Genomic DNA, 21,430 nt, shown 5'->3' with positions numbered 1-21,430 from the left:
AGTCCTTATGTAGACAAATGGAAGATAGCCACAACCTACTGTGGTGTATGGAAGTGTAAACAGCGGAAAGAGGATTGATTTCTGTTCCATGTGCTATCCAGCCAACGTGAAGGTGCGGAGAGATAAATCACGTTCATATAAAAAACTTCACTGAATTTATTTCTGTCTTCAACTGCACACAGATTGCTTAAATTTTGTGTCAATAATTGGGCATATTCAGGGTTTATGGCAAGTGAGCAATCATTAAGGGGGTTGTCTGGCCTTGGGCTACAAGTCTGCAGTCACTTTATCTGACTGCAGACTTGGGAATACTCACATCACATGCACTGCACGTTGTGAGCATTCCTTGATCACGTGCCGACTAGACGTGCTCGGCGGACACGTCTAGTCGGAAAGTGGCCGGAAGTATGCTAATTGCATACTTGCCGTCATATGACCGCCCACTCCCAGTGACTGAAGACTTGTACCTCAAGCCCGGACAACCCCTTTAAAACTACGTTCCCACAATGAGCTTTTGGTGAGTTTTGATATTACAGATTTTATGCACAATTTCTGCACCTATTAAGTAAATTAGGTTACTTGTGTTTTTTTTTCATTGTGTTTTTGTGTGTTTTTTTTACATGCATTTTTATTGTGTTTTTGATGCTACGATTTACGTTTTGTTGGTTATGTCACGTTTGAAACAAAGCTGCTTTGTTTTTTATTCTACCTAATTTTAAAACTTTATTGATTCAGTCATGTGCAGATTACATGAGCACATGACTGTATCAATAAAGCAGCAGAGACATAAAAAGAAGGTTTCCAACTCACCGAACAGATTCATGAATTCCTATTTATATTTTCAGGCACAAAACTCTTCTCAGTCATTAGTCTAAGACGTCTGGAGGATGGATAACTCTGTATTAAGATTTGTGATATTCCGGACCTCATTCCTACATAAGTTTTTTTTTTCACTGTCCGGAGGTCACCACGGCTTGTAGATCGGAGCTTACATGTAGCGATCCGGTCTGAGCCTCTTGCTAACAATATAAATTAGAGGGACAATCTATGACTGATCTGGGCCCTGGGGAAATACAGGCATTAAGAATGGAGGATGGGGCAAGTGATAACTGCAGCAGATGGTGTGTGGAGTAGTGGTCTGTGAATCAAGTCACTCCCTTGCCTATCACAGGAATCTCAGCCACTTTAAACCTTTTAATGCAATCTGCTGCAAGCGAGTTTTAAAGTTCACACCATGAAAAATGGGCTTGACAAGGCGGAGCACGCTGAGAACTCAGCCAAGTCATCATCGCAGTTTCTTACGTTGTGGGTGTTCTGCTGTCCAGTAACACTCTCCAAAGTGAAGCCAATCCTGCTAGAGAGAACCGCAGAGAACTACATTTCCCATCATGTTTCCACTACTTTTTCCTTTCTATACTAATACGTTTTTCCCTTACTTCTGGTCATGCAGAATTATTATTTCCTGGACATTTTGAAAAAGAGAATATAACTTCACTTTGTCTGCCTTAAGGGATTCCCATGGTTCTAAAGGGAAAATAAAGGAGTTTTCCAGCAACTCTCACGTCTGCATTGGGAGGTCAGAACAACTACTGACGTGGCAACTGGTATTGGTAGATCTGTAGGCCTGGGGACCCATCAGATATAAGGCATGCGTTGTGTTATAAACTGCCAACGGGTGCTCATCAATAGTGCTAGACAACTCCTAATTCGGACGTTAGAGATGCTGGATAATCCCCTGTACAAATGACCATCCTTTTTAATTATTATTTCATAAGTCAATAGTACAGATAAACATAAGCGACTTTGTAATATATTTTATCAAAGAAATCTGCTTTTTTCTCTTCCTGGACTGATCTTTCACTCTTAATTAATAGGTAAAATATGTATTCAGGGAAGACAGATTTTCCCATTATTGAGATAGGAGATGACAGTTGGTGCTTTTAAAATTCTATAGAGAGGGAGGAGCTAGAGGCAGACACAGACATTCTATTACACGTTCCATAGAACTTTCTGAGCACTAACTGTCATCTCCTATCTAAGTAATAGGAAAATCTGCATTCAGTGAAGACAGATTTTACCTGAGAATTTTGAGAATGAATGATAAGACAGGGAAAGAAGCAGATTTCTCTGATAAGATAATACTTGGTTTCTTATCTTCACATGTACTATTTATTTATGAAAAAAAAATTAAAACGATGTTTGTTGTGTAAACTGACCTCTCATTTGATCCTAAATGTCTATTTAATGTAATAATCTAACCTATTTTCTAATATACTTTAATTCAAAAGTCCTTACCTTTCTCTCACTACTCTAACTGCTTTATTTTTTTTAACTACTTCCTAATTGCTGACACTTCATTTGAGAACCCCCAGTGCATGCATGGATATTCAAACGCAAGGTTATCAGGGGGGAGAGGCTGTAGTCATTACTGCAGCCTCTGTTCCCACTGTCAAATGAAGCGTCATCAGTGACGTCCGTTTCAGGGGCTGGGCTAGTCCCTTCTCTACTAAGCATGCGTCGGTTGTCAATGGTGATGGTGATGTATGCTCAGTAGGAGCTTGTCACTTTGCTATATTCTTTTTAATGCACAGTGACAGTGCGCTCGCTCTCATGAGAAGTGACAGGCTGGCAGGAGAGTGCACTGTCAGTGCACATTGTAAGGAGAGAAAGATCGAGCAGGGAAAGAACAGACCGGCCACGCCTCTGCAAGTGACATGACTTGACAATTGATTGATGCTTGACAAGGAACATTTTAATCAACACTTGTTATTAATTATTGACTCATGTAAATGGGCTTTTTGCCCAATATACATGCTTCAAATTAAAGGGACTCTGCCACCCCCCAAAACTCAAATTAAACTGTTTATACATTCATATTGGGGACTTAGCCCCTATGAAAATCATATTGGTACTGTAGTTTTTAGCTATTACATTTTATATAAAAACTGTTTTAATAATGTGATTCTGTGTGCAGTGAATAGTCACTACACGCAGGAGAGGCATAACACCACACCTGCAGACACTGACACTATGTGTGCTCTCAGTTCTTGCAGTGTCAGTGCGTGCAGTAGGGCTGGGGATTCTGATCAGACAGCTATCTAAACTAACCACTGTCAAGAAACATAAGGGGCAGTGTAGAAGATTGTAATTGAGGAGGCGGAATGGTGCACTGAGCTCTTGGCCATGCCAAGGGTGCACTGAATCCCCCTCATTTACATATACAATTACACAGATTTTGTATAACATACATTAAGTAAAATCTGCAGTACAATTATGACTTTAATAGGAGCTAGGTCTCCTATATGATTATATAAATGGTTTAATTTGAGTTTTGGAGGGTAACCTTCCCTTTGCTCATCATTTGCATGTTCAGGTCTTAGAATCTTGAGAACGAAAAACAGCAAATTTTATTAAAACATTTGTAAGTTCGATAAACAGCAAATCAGCTGAAAAGAAGTGGACACATATGTTGACTGTAAATTTTGTCTTTTTCTTAAAGGGAATCTGCCGGTAGGATCAACACCACTAAGCTATCTATATGGTCATACAGGTCATAGAAAGTTGAATAAAATGGTTCCTTAATTTCTGCTGTCTGATGTCTTATTCCAAGAAATCCATATTTTTCTTAATATGTAAATGAGCAGTTACGATCTATGGGCCGGACATAGATCTCCCTGAGAATCTGCCTCCAGGGATTATTTTAAATCAAAGGGAACATTACCAATGTGAAACATGTAGATCAGGAGAGCCGACTGTCAGTCATTACATGTCTCACAATGATAATGCTCACTTTTAAAATAATCTCTGGAGCCATATTCTCAGGGAGATCTATGTCCGGCCTATAGATCTTAACAGATCATTTGAATGAGCATAAAAGTGTAATAATTATTAGCACAAAATCAGCAAACCAATAAGTTAGACGAGAGTGCTATAGCATCAAATTTATCATTGTATATCTAATAAAACAAATTTGGCACCTTTTACAGTGGTGTAGCCTAAATTTATTCTGGCTAAAAGAGAAACAGGATTAGAAAATCTGGCCAAATTTTCCTGCATGTGAGTATTTGCCCCTACCACCCTGCTCTGCAAACAGCTTCTATGACTACTGAGGCTATAGTATGGCAGGGGCAGACTTATTAAGTTTATGTTTCTTGAACTTTCTAATCTCCAATAGGAAAATACTAATTTTTAGCCTCTTGCTATGACACCACCATTAACATAATCATTAACATTAACAGAAATAAACACATGAAATAGATCACTGTTTGTAATGACTCTATATAATATATGAGTTTCACTTTTTATATTGAAGAACTGAAATAAATTAAATTTTGATGATAGTCTAATTTAGTGAGATGCACCTGTATATAGACGATGGTAAGACTGAATGTTGTACAGGATGGACATAAGTATTAGTACAGTGAAACTCAATGACCTTCCACCGCATGTCTCTGTCTCGGCTCTCGAGCGTTCTTCTCTTTAGTTCTCTACTTAATGTTTGCAGAGAGAACGCATGTCCTCTGTGACATCTTCCCTCTTCTCAGTGCATGGATCTGTTCTCCTTGTTCAGGAGGAATTCCCATTGCCGTAATGACAGATACAAGACGTGAAGAGCGGCTGTTAGAAGCTGTTAGTCATTAAAGTCCTCAGTTGGATTTCAGCACTTTCTCCTAAAAAGTACCCCTGGAGTGTCGGATGTGGTGTATACGGAGCTTCAGAGAGGGCTAATTACACTGTGAGCTACGGGAAATAATAAGTGCACTGTGGAAGTATCAGTGTATCCAGAGATGAAGAAAAACTTCCACGCCTGAAAACAAGAGATCTTCATGGGAGTTTACTAGTCTGGGCTATGCATCAACTTAAGATGAGCAATAGTGTACCGTAAATCATCACATACATAGAAACGGACCAGGGCTACACCCTCCAGTGTCTTTAAAGGGAATATGTCAGCAGGTTTATGCTATGTAATCTGAGAGCAGCATGATGTACGGACGAAGACCCTTATTCCAGTGATGTATCACTTACTGGGCTGCTTGATGCCGTTTGTATTGAAAATCCCTGTTTTCTCTGTTGTAAATGTAGCAGTGCTCGGAATGCTGAGCTGTGTATAACCCCGCCCACAGCACTGATTGGCAGATTTCTGTGTACACTGTGAGCAAGCTGCCAATCAGTGGTGGACTGGCCTGCACGTGACACCTAGTCAGGTAATCATAATCACCTTCTGATAAAACACTGATTGTATTGAAACAACAACAAGCAGCCCAGTAAGTGACACATCCCTGTAATCAGGCGCTCTTGCTCTATATTATGCTGCTGTCAGATTAAATAGAAAAAACCTGCTGACACATTTCCTTTAATATGGAGGTAGAATATAGTTTTGTTTCAAACCGTTCAAAGATTAAATTGTTCCTCTCATGTCCCATGAGCGTCACACAGCAGCACTCGCTAGGTAACCCTGGCCTTAAACTATACACCCGTTCTGGATTGCAAGTGCATTTTGAACCTACTAACAAATTCACAATGTTTTACTTGACTCCTGAAGGTTAAAAAAAGTGACAACCACCTTCAGTGCCAGTGGTGGCCCTCAGAAAGTCCCAGCCGAGTTGCCTTCTAAATCCTTTCCCCCTTTTGTAGATTTTGGTGACATATGTTCTTAACATGACAGAAAAGAGTCCACAACATATGGTGTTTTCCACTACAATTATTCAGAAGTTGCTTTCTATTTTCTAAATGCTACATTAACATAATCATCACCCAAACTTGATTGGTTGCTATGTGCATTATCCTCCTCTTGCTCCTTCACAACTATTATTCTAACATACATGGCAAAAAGTGAATATTCTTCATATATGTTTGTAATAATTATGGAAAAATCATCAGATGCTTCATCACCAGGGGGCTTACATCTGGCCTTGGCAGGTTGTATCCAAAGTAAATTGTGTATGTGGGTCAAAACAAAGATGTATATTGTACTGAGTGAAGAAGTGTAAAACAGAGTTCTTCTGGAAATTATTTTAATGGTCAAAATTAAAAGGTAAATATGGTAACAATGTTGTCAACCTCAAAATTCCTAGTACCACAAGCTGCCAAAAAACTGAAAATTACAAACCACAAGAGCAGGGGCAGCATTATCGTACTGGTATACTGGCACACAGGGGACAGTATTATAGTAGTTATATTCTTATACATAGGGGACAGTATTATAGTAGTTCTATTCTTGTACATAGGGGCAGCATTATAGTAGTTATATTCTTGTACATAGGGGACAATATTACAGTAGTTCTATTCTTGTACATAGGGGCAGTATTATATTAGTTATATTCTTGTACACAGGAGCAGTATTATAGCAGTTATATTCTTGTACATAGGGGGCAGTATTATAGTAGTTATATTCTTGTACATAGGGACAGTTTTATAGTAGTTATATTCTTGTACATAGGAGCAGTATTATAATAGTCATGTTCTTATACATAGGGGGCAGTATTATAGTAGTTATATTCTTGTACATAGGGAGCAGTATTATAGTAGCTATATTCTTGTACATAAGAGGCAGTAATATAGTAGTTATATTCTTGTACATAGGAGGCAGTATTATAATAGTTATATTCTTGTACACAGGGGGCAGTATTATAGTAGTTATACTCTTGTACATAGGGGCAGTATTATAGTAGTTATATTCTTATACATAGGGGGCAGTATTATAGTAGTTATATTCTTGTACATAGGGGCAGTATTATAGTAGTTATATTCTTGTACATAGGGGCAGTATTATAGTAGTTATACTCTTGTACATAGGGGCAGTATTATAGTAGTTATATTCTTGTACATAGGGGGCAGTATTATAGTAGTTAGATTCTTGTACATAAGAGGCAGTAATATAGTAGTTATATTCTTGTACATAGGAGGCAGTATTATAGTAGTTATATTCTTGTACACAGGGGGGCATTATTATAGTAGTTATATTCTTGTACATAGGGGGCAGTATTATAGTAGTTATATTCTTGTACACAGGAACAGTATTATAGTAGTTATATTCTTGTACATGGGGAGCAGTATTATAGTAGTTAGATTCTTGTACATAAGAGGCAGTAATATAGTAGTTATATTCTTGTACATAGGAGGCAGTATTATAGTAGTTATATTCTTGTACACAGGGGGGCATTATTATAGTAGTTATATTCTTGTACATAGGGGGCAGTATTATAGTAGTTATATTCTTGTACATAGGGACAGTATTATAGTAGTTATATTCTTGTACATAGGGGCAGTATTATAGTAGTTATATTCTTGTACATAGGGGGCAGTATTATAGTAATTATATTCTTGTACATTGTGGGCAGTATTATAATAGTTATATTCGTGTACATAGGGGCAGTATTATAGTAGTTATATTCTTGTACATAGGAGCCGTATTATAGTAATTATATTCTTGTACATAGGGGGCAGTATTATAGTAGTTATATTCTTGTACATAGGGCTCAGTATTATAGTAGTTATATTCATGTACAGAGGAGACAGTATTATAGCAGTTATATTCCTGTACATAGGGGCAGTATTATAGTAGTTATATTCTTGTACATAGAGGTAGTATTATACTAGTTATATTCTGGTACATAGAGGGCAGTATTATAGTAGTTATATTCTTGTACATAGGGGGCAGTATTATAGTAGTTATATTCTTGTATAGAGGGGGCAGTATTATAGTAGTTATATTCTTGTACATAGGGGCAGTATTATAGTAGTTATATTCCTGTACATAGGGGCAGTATTATAGTAGTTATATTCCTGTACATAGGAGCAGAATTATAGTAGTAATAATCTTGTACATAGGGGCAGTATTATAGCCGTTATATTCTTATACATAAAGACATTATTATAGCAGTAAAATTCTTGTATGAAACAACATAAAATACAGTCGTGGCCAAAACTTTGGAGACTGATACATATTTTGGCTTTCACAATTTTTTCTGCTTCAGTGTGTTTAGCTTTTTAAGTCAAATATTTCTATGGTAATTGAAGTACAATTAGAAGCTTTTTACACATTTTTAAACTTTTATTGACAAATACATACAGTTTATGTAAAGACTCAATATTTACAGTGTTGTCTCTTTTTTTCCCAAGACTTCTCCCAGGCAGCTGGATATCAGCTTCTGAGCCAAATCCTGACTGATGATCGCCCATTCTTGCCTAATCAAAGCTTAGTGTTGACCATAGCTCCCAACCGTCCCAGATTCAGCGGCGTCTGCTTCGCTCTGTAGCTTCTCCTCCTCAGGGGGCGAGGATCTCTCTGCTTGTACACTTACATTAATAAAATAATCGATTCTTTACTCTTCTTGTTATCTAGTGTCCCCGGGAATCAAACCTTCAACGTGCATCACTGTAGGCAGCAGCTAAAACTATGCTCCACAGCCTTAGAAGTATGGGAGAATTTTCTATATTCTATAAGGCTATATATTGCAGGCTATAAGTCCACAGGCTGATTATACTGATACATAGAAATACATCTGTTTATAATAGTGTATTTCTATGTATTCTAGATGGAGAGTAAAACTATGATTTTTTTTCTTCCTATAAAATTACTAATGCCAGAAAGAAGATGCAGACTCGGGAGAGAAGACATCGCACTGAGAAAGTGAGTGGAAGTCGAGATATATCCCTGACCTGCCGGGACAGCGGGACTGCCTTCCTAAAATCAGGACAGTCCCGCTGAATCTGGGACGGTTGGGAGCTGTGGAATACGCTAAGTTTTTATTCGGCAACAATGGGTTGTCATCGGTCAGGATTTGGCTCAGAAGCTGATATCCAGCTGCCAGGGTGAAGGGCAGACGTCATGAAAAAAAAAAGAAAACACTGTAAATATTGAGTCTTTCCGTAAATTTGATGTGTTTGGCAACAAAAGTTTAAAAACTTCTGAAATGCTGATAATTGTAATTCAGTAATCATAGAAACATCCGACTAAAAGATCTAAATATTGCGAAGCTGAAAACTTTGTGAAAACCAAAAGTTTGTTTCAGTCTCAAAACTTTTGGCTGCAACTGCATAATTATATAATATTATAATATCTACAATACTTACAATTTAATTTCAGTGGTTAGGTTCAGCCAGTGATATTGGAGCAATGAAATATGTTTAATTTATAAACCCTATTTATCCTTTGTACTAGATGTCCTTTCACCAAAAAGATGCAATCACTTATTAGCGTACATAATTTTCTGGTGCACTATAACTTTTTTCTGGGTAAACTCAGGTGCCTTTATTACTGTATGTGGGGGGATTCAAGGGTCATTATTACCGTATACTCGGGAACTCAGGTTACATTATTTAATGTTAAGTGGGCACTAAAGAGGCATTATTACATTATAGGGGAAATCAGTGTATTGTAAACATCAAAGGGGTACACAGAAGGCATTGTCTAGGGTGCAATTTTACCACCCAAAAGGCACAAATGGGGCATTTTACTTTGTAAGGGGCACAGTGGTGGGCATTATGTGGGGCACTGTTATTGTTTCTGTGCCATACAGCAGCAGGAGGAATAGGGACACATACGGCAGCAGTGGCTCAGTATTGGGACATCAGCAAAATTAGGAATTTGTGAAGGTTTGAATTAGATGGGAACAATGCTGGAAATGTGAAAAGTCAAATGTGTCTTTGTTATGTCTGCAGACGAGTCCTGGCTGGAAGAAGTTGTCATGTCGGTCTGGGCCAGATGGAAAAGACGGGAAATGTGAGCAATTCCATCAGAAATAATGTCAGCTATAAGTCATCTATAAATGTACTTTAATCTCCTATATGTTCTTCATGGCTGATATCTACTATTATATGGTCACTATATGGCGATAATATCTGTGTTGGTATTTGTATAGGGCTTTTTTTCAGTAACAGCGCGGTCATCTGCTGAGGTTCCCCTTTAGCCATAAATAGGATATGTCACCATAGTTGCAATCATGGTTACCTGGTTAGTAGCCCGCTCAGATGTTTTATCCTCCCCCCATAAGCTGAGCCCCTAGCTACGCCACTAGTTACTCTATTTTGCTGTCTTTGTAGATCTGTTCTCAAACGAAAAGAGTGGAGAATTGTTGGTTTAAATGGTGAAGGTTGATTTTTGGAAATAAATGAAACACACCCATATATTTAGAAAGATTACATAAGATTGTTCTAAAAAATACCAGAACATGACATATACCAGGTTTGTATTGAACTGGATGACATTTTTATACAATTTAATCACCTTATGTTCATGTGGGGAAAATCTTAAACCTAGTTCGACAAATATTGGGCTTAATATTAAACTTTAAAGGGATACTGCTTTTTAAAATTTCTCCATGAGGTTCCAATTTTTATTCTAAAGCGCACTGTCTCATAATCTCTTAATCAATTTCTCAAAACATCTGCCGGTACTTTTTAAGTCAAGGACAAGAATTTAAAGGGGTATCCCCATCTCCAAGATCCTATCCCAATATGTAGAGGAGGAATAATAATAATAATATTAGCAAATACCTCCAATTAGAAATGTAGTATAGTTCTTCTGATTCACTATGTCGCTTACCCCATGTGGAGGGCATTGCAGTAGCTTAGTATGCATGGTTACGACCACTAACAACTAACTGTGAGTATATGAGTGGTCGTAACCATGGGTATCTAATATACTACAATGCCCTGCACATAAAGTAAGTGAAATAGCAAATCAGAAGAACTATACTACATTTCAAATTGGAGGTATTTGCTAATATTATTATTGTTACACCTGGTTTTGGCTTACAAATACTGATGTAAAATACTGACCAAATACTGAAAGTGTGAATGTGGCCTAACAGTGGGAATACAACTAGATATGGATTTTGCATTTCCCGGTAGATTTTATAGTTTTGTGTTATCAATTGGTTCCTGAAAATAGGTTCCCTTCAAATAAAAGAACCTGTCAGTCAATTCATGCTGCCCAAACCACGGGCAGCATGAATCAGAACCTGGCTGCCCGAGCCTCGATACACTGTATGTGCACTGGCTGGCTTCTCCTAGCACCGCTATACTTGATTGACAGGTCTCTCCTGATGTACACATGGGAAAGACCTGTCAATTACTGATGAGCGAGCATGCTCGTTTAACCCTTTCAACGAGCACGCTTGGGTACTTGCAGAGTAGTTTCGGCGTGCTCGGCACTTTAGTTTCAACCGCCGCGGCTGCATGTGTCGCGGCTGTTACATAGCCGTGACACATGTAGGGATTGCCTGACAAACAGGCTGAAACTGAAATGCCGAAACTACTTGGCGAGTACCTGAGTGTGCTCATTTAAAGGGTTAAACAAGCACGCTCGCTCATCACTACTGTCAATCAACTAAAGCGTTGTAGGGGGCATCGCTGGACTAGTCACGTCTTTCCCTATAGTGCCCAAGTCTCCCCTGCAGTTCCCTTTAAATACATGATTGATAGAAAATAGAGAAATAAATGTTTACTTTATTGCCATAAAGCTTTTTATTGAAGTTTATTGAACTCTGGTCCTTTAACATATTTAAATTTAAAAACAAATGAGAATCACTGGGAAACTTTATCACCTAACTTTTAATAGCTCTTTATGGGGAGAAAAACAGAAAAAAAAAGCAGTCTGCTATAATATTTTCATTATTTAAATCTCACTGCACAAATAAAGTGTGAACTTTACTCTTTGGATCTTTATGGTTACGGCAATATCAGATTTATAGAATTATATTTCTGTTTTATTACTTTGTACAATAAATATTGTTTGAAAAAATATCATTTATTTCTGTGTCACTATATTCTGAGAGTCATATGTTTTACATTTTTTCCGTCTATAGAGCTGTATGGGGGACTATTTTTGTTTGCATGGAAATAAGTAGTTTTCATTGTAACCAATTTATGAGTCAATGAACTTTTCAATGACTTTTTATTACAATTTTTGGGAAGAGGAATCAACAAAAACAAACACCAATTCGACATTTTTGTTAAACACCGTTCACCATATGTCTACTTTGAGAACTTGTGTGAAAATCAGATGTACTTTTAGGTCAATTTTATTCAGAAATATGGAAAATTCTGAAGGGTTCACAAACTTTAAAGCACAACTTTAGTACAAAATAGGAGCACTAAGTGTTCTAAGATATCAGGGGGAACCTCTTGTAAAAAAACAAAACAAAAAAAAACAATTGTTGCAGGATCTAATAAACTTTGACCTGTGCTCCGGTGACTGATGCAAACAATTGTGATGTGCTGCGGGTGACCGTGTAGTGATGTACATCCTGATGCGATAATTTACATACCATCAGGATGTATATGTACGTGATTCTGATGGTTTAAAGAAGCCCTCCCATCAGAATTTTTATCCTCTTAATATATTGCAGTCATCATATTATAGATCTCTGTGTACTTACAATTGCTCATTTTGCCTTTCTACTCAGTTATTTTTTCTCTTTTCCATTAGGTCATGACATCATGTGATTAAAAACTGACTAGCTAAATCCTTCTAAGCTCTATGTAGAAACAGGAAGTCTATTTTCCCTGCATGAGTCATCATTAGAACTACAATTCTACATCACTGCATGTCCCTGGCAGGGGGGAGGAGCAGAGCAGCTGGGTCAGGAGTTGAAGAGGAAGTGGAGCTGGACTGGCAGGGACTTTTCAGTGAGGTAGAATTGTAGTTTGAATGATGACTCATGCAAGTAAAAGAGACTTCCTGCTTCTACATAGAGCTTAGAAGGATTCAGCTAGTCTGTTTTTAATCATGTGATGTCATAGTCCTAATGGAAAACAGAAGAATTAACTGGGTAGAAAGGCAAAATGAGCAATTGTAAGTACAGAGTGCTAATGTCACGACACAGCTGTCAGGTGACCAGGGAACAGGAGCTCCTACCCTGTCCATAACACTAAGGGGCGCACTAGCTCACCCTATTCCCCGGGATACCTCTGAAAGTGAGGATGCCAGGGCCTCCGCCCTCGCCCTAACTCCTGAGTTAGCCCTCCATCTGTTTTCCTCCCCCACCCAGGGAAGGGGGCGCTACTGTGCACCGAAGTACACCAACCCGACAAACAAGGCTACTCAGACAGGGGTTAACAGAAAACTCCAGGCACACAAAATATTCACTCACATATAACAGAGGAAAGGTAGGGGGATAAACCAAAATGGAGAAGGATAAGGAATTACCATGCAAACAAACCAAACTACAGTCACTAATAATTCCTCCAACTCTCCTTCTCATTTGACCTCCTCTCCCTCCGTTAGCCATGCAGCAAACGCTAGCTCTGACAAGGATTAGTATCAGAGCCCAGATTATAAAGGGAAAAGGAGTAACTTAACCGAGCTCAGCTGTGAGCACATGGATTTCCAAAATGGCCGTTTAACCTCTGTTCTGCCAGAAGAAATAAAACATGTTTTAAAATGAAGGAGAAGTGCTTCTTCTTGGAGCCGGAGTAGGAGCCATCAGACGCTGCGATTTATCAGGAGAAGCACCCTGCGACAATACCGCCCCCACTCCCACCTCAGACGCATCAAACTCGACGCTAAAAGGCTGAGAGATGTCAGGCTGTATAACAATCGGCGCAGAAGCAAAATACAGTTTCAACGTATTGAATGCCTCCCTGGCAGGACTGCATCACCTGGAGAAGTCCGTCCCCTTCCTGGTCATATCCGTAAGAGGTTTTGCTACTACCGAAAAGTTTTTTATGAACTTACGGTAATAGTTGGCGAAACCTAAAAACCTAAAAAGAACACAGCAGCAATGGGGGAAGAGTATGGTCTGATATGACCCTTAGCCAGGCTTTCCGTGATGTAGTCCTTCATGGCATGCTTCTCCGAACCAGATATATTATAGAGTCGGCTCTTTGGCAGCTTGGCCCCCAGAATGAGATTTATGGCACAATCATAAGGACGATAGGGACAGAGTTCTTGGCATCTCTGCTCCGAGAACACATCCCCAAAATCTGACAGGTAACTAGGTACAGACCAGGTATCCACCTTAGCCAACCGGGTACCCAAGCAGTGCCCTTGACAATACCCACTCCATTTTACAATCTCCTGAGTCTGCCAATCAACCACAGGATTGTGCAGAGCGAGCCAGGGGAGTCCCAGTACTACAGGTGAGGGCAGACCCTCTACCACGTAGCAGTCTAACACCTCAGTGTGCATAGCCCCCACCTGAAGCCGCACATCACGGACGACTTGACTAAAGTGCCCCTGTCTCAAGGGGGCGGAGTCAATGGCAAGAATGGGTATGGGTCTGGACAGAGTATGTGGGACGAGGCCTTGGACCTGGATAAACCTAGAGTCGATCAAATTAAACCCCGCCCCACTGTCCAGAAAGGCCGACATCTCCAATTTAACTCCATCCACATGAACTGTGGCTGGTAGTAAAAATTGTGTCCTGCCCACAGAGGTGATAGATACACCCGGGTTGCTAACCTCCCTGCAACCCGAGCTATCAAGTTTCTCCGGCGGTTGTTTACTCGAAATATCCCCTTTTCCCACAAAAGAAACACTCTCCCCCCTTATGCCGGACTATCGACAATTTACCAGTGGAGGATGCCGTCCCATCTGCATAAGTTTCACAGTAGGCTCAACGCTGACCTCCCTTCACCCTGAATCACCACATGCGAAGGTGACTCCCTATGTCTCTGGAGAAGACAGCGATCAACCCAGATCGCCAGAGACATGGGTGCCTCAAGGGAGTCAGGGGTCTCATACAGGGCCAAGGTGTCCTTCACCCTTACTGAAAGCCCCTCACAGAACAGACTACGGAGTGCGAGGTCATTTTACATGGTATCCGTGGCCCACCTCTGAAACTCTGAGCAATATTCCTCCGCCGGCCGGTCTCCTTGCTGAAGTTGGAGCAGTGTGGACTCAGCTAAGGAGACACAATCGGGTCATCATATATAAGGCCCAGTGCCCGAAAAAAAACCTCCACCGTCAGAAGCGACTGCGAGTCTGACGGGAGAGAATGCCCATGCTTGAGGATCCCCCTGAAGTAGCGAGAGTACCACCCCCACACGTTGCTCCTCAGTACCTGAGGAAACCGGACGTAACTTGAAGTATAGCTTACAGGCCTCTCGGAAAATGACAAACTTGTCATGCCCCCAGAGAACGTGTCAGGCAATGCAACCTTGGGCTCCACTATGGTTTGCCTGAGAGATGAGATTTCCACACCAGATGTATTAGGGGACTGCAAAACCAATGTGCATAAATCCGCCACCTCCAGACTGAGCTGCTGCAATTGCCCCATCAGAGCAGTGATTGGATCCATAATGGAACAGAAAAAATTGTTACGATCTGAGCTAATGTCACGACACAGCTGTCGGGTGACCAGGGAAGAGGGGCTCCTACCCTGTCCCTAACACTAGAGGGCAACCTAGCTCGCCCTATTCCCCTAACTCCTGAGTTAGCCCTCTGTCTTTTCTCCTCCCCCACCCAGGGAAGGGGGCGCTACTGTGCACCGTAATACAACAACCCGACAAACAAGGCTACACAGACAGGGGTTAACAGAAAACTCCAGGGATACAAAATATTCACTCATATATAACAGAGGAAAACACCAGGGTTTGAAGGTAGGGGGATAAACCAAAATGGGAAGGATAAGGAATTACCACGCAAACAAACCAAACAACAGTCACTAATAATTCATCCAACTCTCCTTTGAACTCCTCTACCTCCGTTAGCCATGCAGCAAATGTTAGCTCTGACAAGGATTAGTATCACAGCACAGATTATAAAAGGAAAAGGAGTGGCTGACCGAGCTCAGCTGTGAGCACAGGAATTTCCAATGTGGCTGTTTAACCCCGTTCTGCCAGAAGAAATAAAACATGTTTTAAAATGAAAGAGAAGTGCTTCTTCTCGGAGCCAGAGTAGGAGCCATCAGACGCTGTGGTCTTCTGACTACACCCCGTTGCGGTAACACCGTGACAGCTATATAATATGATGATTTCAATACAGTAACAGGATAAAAACTTTAATTGGCATGCTTCTTTAACAAAGGTTTTTCCCCTGAAGAAGCATGACATTCAGAAAGGTTTTTATTTGACTATTACATGCATCAATTTTATTTGAGAATATGAAAAAAACAAGTTTACAAAGGTTTTTATCAAGTTGGGAGTTAATTGCATTATGTACACTCACTTTGCTTTCTACCAAACACAAAGTAATGGTGTGGTAAATTTATAAAAGAAGTGTAGTGCTTAAAACTGGAATTTGGTGGTTTGCATTGTCACCTCAGCTCCTGAACCAGAAGGAAAAGTTTTTCCCAGTTGTTCTTCATTGGGATCCCCAGTGAAGTGCAACAATTGTTTATTTAGTAAGTTATGGAACACCAATAGAGTTTAAACATGTTGTACTCTGCAGTGACGTTCTAAAACTTTACTACATAGTAGAGCAGCTTCAAGAGATCGTACAGCTGCGGGAGTAGGGACACATCCATCGAGAAGGTAGAGAGGGTTTATTTCCATCTCTGCCTTCTCTATCACTGTATAGACAGTGCTGAACAAGTGCTATGTATGTGTATACGGTATATAGTAGGCACTAACTCACGCTTCCACACCCAGACCCATCAATCATGTGATGGCTCGGGATGGGGAGGTAGCAAGAGCTGCTGGGTCCTAAGAGACCCAGTTATCTCTGCTATGCAGCCAGGTGACTGCATTTGCACTGTAACTGGGGCAGTCTACTATTTTTATTTAAAAAGTAGGTTAAATAAAAAAAAGCCATTTCCATTAAATTAAAAAAGACAGTTGTTGTTACTAGCCCCACCCCCACTGAAAAAACAAACAAAATGTGTTTGATATATAAAAATAATTGTCACTGAAGAGAGAATATACTTTAAACAGTATTTTAGTGGCCCTTTAAGATCATAAAAATATACCGTATTTTTCGGACTATAAGACGCACTTTTTTCCTCCAAAATTTTGGAGGAAAGTGGGGGGTGCGTCCTTTAGTCCGGATGTACCTTATCGTGTGGCTGTGTATAGGGGGTGGAGCGGCAGCGACAGAGGAGCAGGTCACAGAGGCAGGAGCCGCCTGCTGCAGCTAACACTATGCCTGCTGCTAAAGAAAATTAATATTCACTGCTCCCCACACCCATAGTCTCGCCCACCTCTATGCATTCAAGCCGGCACCGAGAGGTGGGCGAGACTATGGGAGTGGAGAGCAGTGAATATTAATTTTCTTTAATAGCGGGCACATGTGATCGCCCAGACACTGCAGGAGCTGGCAACTGCGACTAACAGTGTGCCCGCTATTAAAGAAAATAAATATTCACTGCTCTCCACTCACATAGTCCCGGGCGTGGGGAGCAGTAAATATTCCGGCAGCTGACTTCAGCGTATGGGGTTGCATGGCAGTGATGTCATGCACTGTCTACATGCTGAAATCAGCTGCTGGCATCAGAACAGGACGCCGCGCTGCGAGGGAGCAGAGGGAAAGTGAGTAGAATTGTTTATTTTTTTATGTGTGCAGCGTTATGGGGGCTGTATATGCCAGGATGAGGAGCTGTGTATACCAGGATGCGGATGGGGGCTATATATACCAGGATGGGGATGGGAGACCATGTATACCAGGATAGGGATGAGGAGCCATGTATACCAAAATGGGGTGCCGAGTATACCAGGATGGGGGGCCATGTATAACAGGATGGGGGGCCATGTATACCAGGATGGGGAGTCAATCTATACCAGGATTCAGGGGCCATGTATACCAGGATGGGGGGTCAGGATGGGGGGCCATGTATACTAGGAGGAGTATGTATACCGGCAAAAAAAGTATGAAAATAACATAAATATTAAGCCCCATTTATCACCAAAAAATGCAAAAAATATTTTGAGTATTCGAACAAACTTTTTTTTAACACTCTTTGAACTGCAAAACACGAAATTGTGCTTGGTCCGGAACAGTGGAAAATGGCTTGATTCTGAAATGGTTAATTGAGAGTCAGTAGGAGTCGGGTCTAACGTCTATGGAGAATGAAATTGCACTTTACACCTCAACTTTTCCATAGCATCTCTCCAGTCAGCTTTTGTCTGATAACGTCTGTTTTCTTTTTAGTTGATTTTTCTGCTTTTTCGAGACATTTCTGTGGGCACTGGTGCGTTGTGACCACTGACTTTCTTGACCATGGTTTTTCCACTCAAGTTGACTTTACTCCCTCATTCAATTGTTAACTGCATTGCCAACGATTGAACGTCACTAACATCAAACCATCTTTTCCTGTGAACTGTTTGCCTTCGACGATCAATATTTTTTTAGTAGTAAGAATTTCAACAAAAACCTCAATCGATCCGAACATCTCAACTGTCCTGATATCCGACTGGACCTGGGAAAAAGTTTAATTATATAACATTGTTAATTATTTCACATCAACTTTTTAAAAATTTTTTACAAAAATGTCGAAAAAAATAATAATGGATTTAGAAAACAGTTGAGACTAAGTCATCTTTATTTCTGAATGAGACGTACTGTGACTTTTTCCCAGTCCACCGGGAGCTTTGACCAACAAACAAACTACAGTCTAAAAACGAGAGAAGAAAACCATTAGGCGCTTCTCAAGACAAACGGCAAGAATGACTTCTTTGAGCAGGTTAAAAAGCCCACACAGAAGCTGAGGAAGTCGCCTCTGTAAAGTTATGTGCCCGCTGTTCTTCTCACAACACTGACAAGTAGCCCAAGTACAGAGATCGTTTTTTTTCCGACTTGCCACAGACACCTCAGATAAAAAACGAGTGAATGAAAAGAGGCATTGACTGAGGCATAGAGGAGTCTGGGTGGAAGAAAGGGAGGGGGGTCTAGCCAAGGCTAAATTATGCAAAATGTTTTCAGAACAGTCCGGAGGCCAAAATTTCCTTCCTCGCAGCCGAGGGGAGATGCTTATGTCCTGTGTGGAGGCCCCAGCGTTGTTTGTACGAGGCAGCAGGTGCAGCTTGGCGGTGCCACACAGTAATGCCTTTCTAAACACCACTAACCCCTTATCAGATGTAGTTTGTTCACACAGCGGAAAACCCTAGAGAAGCTACATGGAGGAGTGGGTATAAGAGAGATGAGGCTGATTGTAGTCTACAGAGACCTTCATCTGAGTGGGGAAATAGCTGATAATAGAGATATCTTCCATGATACCAAACCCCGTGTGAACCAGCAACTAGCGACATAGAGGATGGCCACTAACCTCCTGCTGGTGTGACCAATAACGCATCTATAGGACACATCCCGCTTATCTCTAACCCACAGGCTGTAAGATAGAGCCATAACCAAGCCCCGCAGTCAACACTCCTGACAACTGTTTACAAGATGGAAGCAACAGCTGCTCCACATATATGAATGGAGAGACCATGACAAGATCATCACGGCCAAATCGCTTACAAAACAAAGAGAGATAAACAGAACCTCAGGAGTCAAGACTCATTCATATGTAAAGCTGGCTATAAACCTAAAGATTTGGCCACGAGCAATTCAATTTTATGTGGAATGCTCATCGGGATGGAGATATGCACGAAATGATCGTGTGAAATATCGCGCATTTACATTGCTCCCCTTTTTTCTCTCAGAAGAAAGTTTACCAGAGGCAGACACAGATAGAAAAAGGCCCCTGTGCAAGAACAGTATATGGGCCTTTTGCAGTGTAATCAATTTGTCTACGAGAATAGCGGAAAAGTTTCTAGCTGTTTTGGAGGTGCTAGTGGCCCTCTTACCTTTTGGGTTAGACTGCACCAATGATATGTCCGCCCCTGCCGGATGGTACAGTTGTAGCTTTTACGGCAAGCAATATGTCAAACAAGAATGATAATTCTAACCAAAGGATCAGGATTCGCCGATTATTTCTAGTGGAGCATAACAATTATCCTATAAAACCCTAATAATAATCTGTAGGATAATCGTTACGTAAATGGCCATCTTAATAGTGACTACGTTGATTTAAGATTCAAGACAAAATTACAATGGTCATTTTTTTTTTACATATTTTTTATGTTTTTCACTGAAATATTTATAAAAAAAAAGTCCATAGAAATTAATAATTCATGGTCCAAATCTTTAATTGTGAAACCTTGTCTTGGCTACTATCACAGGCAGCTTTTGTGGACTCTATGTGTACTTGTAAAAAGGGGCTCCGATTCAATTTCCCAAATCCTCTGGCTATGGAGGATTTTTCCCTTCCCTCAGATACCACAATGTTACCAAATAAGGGAAGGGAGAATAAAAAAGGGTATAAAAAGTAAGGGACCCACTGAAAGGTTCACCGTAACCCACTGAGTGGTTCACCGTGACCCACTGAGTGGTTCACCGTGACGTGGTAGTGGGCTTCGTATAGTCTCATCAGAATGTTAAACTTAGAATCTCATGTTCAGTTTTGTAAATTTTTGCCTAGTGGCATTATATCAACGTATGATTTTTGGATGTGTGGTCCATCTTTCTACAGTTCAGCAAATAAGCGAGGCGACAATAATCCAGAGGATAACACCTCCCTTCTTTACCGCAGGACATGGAAAGGAGAAGAAAAGAAACCTAAACACTTATGAGTCCCAATTTTTCTGTAGTTCATAAGAAAGCATTTTGAGGGTCCCAACATTTTTTTTTGACCCAACTCCGCCATGACATTGCTGCGCATTGCTACTATGAGACTTCTATTGTGGGCAACGTACCCAGATAACATTAAAACCCAAGACAGGATCTGACCGTCCTTACATGTAAAGGGCATTTGGAAACAATTTGTGTAAGTTACAACCTCTCAGTACGGACAGCAAAGAAAGAGGATGTACGGACAGCAAAGAATAATGTAATAAGGGGCTTCAGAAACAGTTGGGATGGACATACGGTTAAGCAATGAAAGGAAGAGGTCAAAAGTCAACTAGAGCTAAGGGATTTAATGTGAGCATGAAAAGGCCAGGCAGACACCAAGGTCTTACCTGCTGTGAGGTCCTGTCCTGCAGTCTTGACATGTGTCCCCCTTTCATGACAGCTTTGGACAGCCTGTCATTCGTTACTGGATAGAGCCCCTGTGAAAGATGATTGATTCTGGAATCTGCTTGCTCAGGAGAAGTGTAAGCATCTCTGCAAAATCGAGCAGCCCATGCAAAGTGACATGGAAATGAAGCCTGACCCTTGGTAGCTCGACACCTGCTTTTCTTCAATGGCAGCCTCAACACATTAGGGACTGAAATTCACCATGCAAATATCATCAACGCCAAACACTCACTGGCACGTAAATGGTCCTGTGACTCACCTGAGCCCATTCACTCTGTATACAGCACAGAAAACAATGTGAAGGATTAAAAATACACTCCATGCAATTAAAGACCCAGAGCATGTAACAACATATGGCAAAACTGTAAATGTACAGTAGCCTACGGCGTCTGCTCTGGGCTGAGTGCATAATACTTAAATGGGTTGTATAAAGTAAAAAAAACATGGCTGCTTTAAAAAAAAAAAAAAAAAAAACAGCGCCACAACTATCCA

The 21,430-nt window shown here is 40.5% G+C and overlaps 1 protein-coding gene across 1 annotated transcript in view; it reads right to left on the bottom strand.

The window, feature by feature from the left end:
• MYT1 (myelin transcription factor 1) overlaps positions 1-21,083 on the bottom strand; it is a 211,672-nt gene extending 190,589 nt beyond the window's left edge. Inside the window, exon 1 of the mRNA XM_073682907.1 lies at positions 20,881-21,083. The gene's annotated coding sequence lies outside the window, so the exon portion shown is untranslated. The remainder of the gene's footprint in view (positions 1-20,880) is intronic.
• Positions 21,084-21,430: the final 347 nt, after the last annotated feature.

Source organism: Phyllobates terribilis, unplaced genomic scaffold (assembly GCF_046119375.1).
Source record: "Phyllobates terribilis strain yellow unplaced genomic scaffold, ASM4611937v1 Scaffold_5__5_contigs__length_657084704, whole genome shotgun sequence".
NCBI classification, from domain to species: Eukaryota; Metazoa; Chordata; class Amphibia; order Anura; family Dendrobatidae; genus Phyllobates; species Phyllobates terribilis.
The sequence above is the reverse complement of the archived record's forward strand: the minus strand, read 5'-3'. Positions and strand labels throughout refer to the sequence as shown.